Source organism: Wasmannia auropunctata, unplaced genomic scaffold (genome assembly GCF_000956235.1).
Source record: "Wasmannia auropunctata unplaced genomic scaffold, wasmannia.A_1.0 LD336088.1, whole genome shotgun sequence".
Taxonomy (NCBI): Eukaryota; Metazoa; Arthropoda; class Insecta; order Hymenoptera; family Formicidae; genus Wasmannia; species Wasmannia auropunctata.
Genome location: NW_012026802.1, coordinates 505982 through 507544, shown reverse-complemented (window position 1 = coordinate 507544; position 1563 = coordinate 505982). Strand labels below are relative to the sequence as shown.

At 34.6% G+C, this 1563-nt stretch overlaps 1 protein-coding gene across 1 annotated transcript in view; it reads left to right on the top strand.

Moving 5' to 3' along the window:
- Positions 1 to 1563, top strand: part of LOC105448361 — a 37511-nt gene that overhangs the window by 1544 nt on the left and 34404 nt on the right. The gene's annotated exons all lie outside the window — the stretch shown is intronic.

Here is a 1563-nt window from a genome sequence, read left to right as displayed (position 1 = left end):
TTTTGCCACTAAAACTTTGCCAAAACGTCACAATTATGCTGTGACAATGTTATCGCAGACGTTTTAAAGCTTCATCATGGCTATGATTGACCTGTTTACAGCAAAATAGTTGTACAGCCAAGTGGCTACGATATCGTTTTTAAAGCCTAAAAATGTTGTCCCACTTTTGCTGTTACAACTATATCAAGACATTATAACGATGATGTGACAGTAGCTGTGATAGACAAAAATGCTGCGGTTTAAAATGCGACAACGTTGTCGCAGACGTTTTATAGCTTCATGTGCTACTTGGGAACCTAGTTGGCAAATAAAAAATGTCGGCTTATAGTTGCCATAAAGTCGACTTTAAGTCGACTGACATGGCTGACTTACAGCCGACTATAGTCGAGACATTTGTCGACTGTTAGTCGACTATAAGTTGACATTTAGTCTGACTTTGAAGTCGACTTTAGACTTCTTCTGCCGACTGACAGTCGACTAACAGTCGACTTCGTGCTGTGTGCAGGGTTATTACACTATGCTTGCTTCAATTATTTCCCGGTTTATAATATATATTTTATATCGTATAGACACGTGTTTTCGCCGGTGTCTTGTCGCACACTCGCACGCTGCTCGCGAGCTCTCGCATTTTGCTTCCCTAATTTCGTGCACACTAGCGCTTCTTATTTTGGTTGGTCGATACAATTAGAGACGGGTACTCAACAGCTAACATATTTTAAAGGTTATTATATGATTTCATGATTGCATATAAACGAATTGGATACTATCTAAGATATATGTGACTGACAATGAGTTATAGGTATAATAGGGGAATATTAGGTATTACTCTAAAATGACAAAATCCAAGAATTCAAAGGACTCGTCCTCTAATAGCAAAAAACATCTAATAGCAAAAAACAGGTTGTGCGACTCCTCTCTTGAAGGGGCTGTAAACTCATCGTTTGAAAAGAAAGTAAACGCATCTAAGAAACAGAAAACCGGTTCACAATCTACAAATCATGAAACCGCGACAATCGCTAATAACGTTACAATAATTGAGAAAAAAGATTATATATTAATGGGAAAACTGATTCCCAAATAGAAAGAATTGAATCAGGCGCGCAGTAACAACGTAGATTTAAATGATACTTTAAATACTATAATAAGATTAATGAACAATAAAAAATAATATTATCAATATTAGATCAAAAGAAATATAATATATTCTTGAAAAAAAAAACACTTTCCCATATTTGGTACTATTGAATCAACAAAATTCAATATTGGAAATTTACATCCCGTAAGTCTAGGCAAATACCTGTATAAAAAAATAGACAATATCTGCAATATTAGAAAATTTGGTAAAAATATTTTAGGAGTATTGTTTAAAACAGCGATCGATGCCAACTGCTTAATGGAATCTACAAAGATTCTATCTGCGGATTCCCTGGTAAAAAAATTTTTCTGAAATTCTCTGAAAATTTCTCTGGAAAAGTCTGAAAATTGTCCTGAAAAACTCTAGAAATTCGGACACGTTTCAGAGTTTTTCAGAGATTTTTTCAGTAAAATTTCAGAGACTATTAG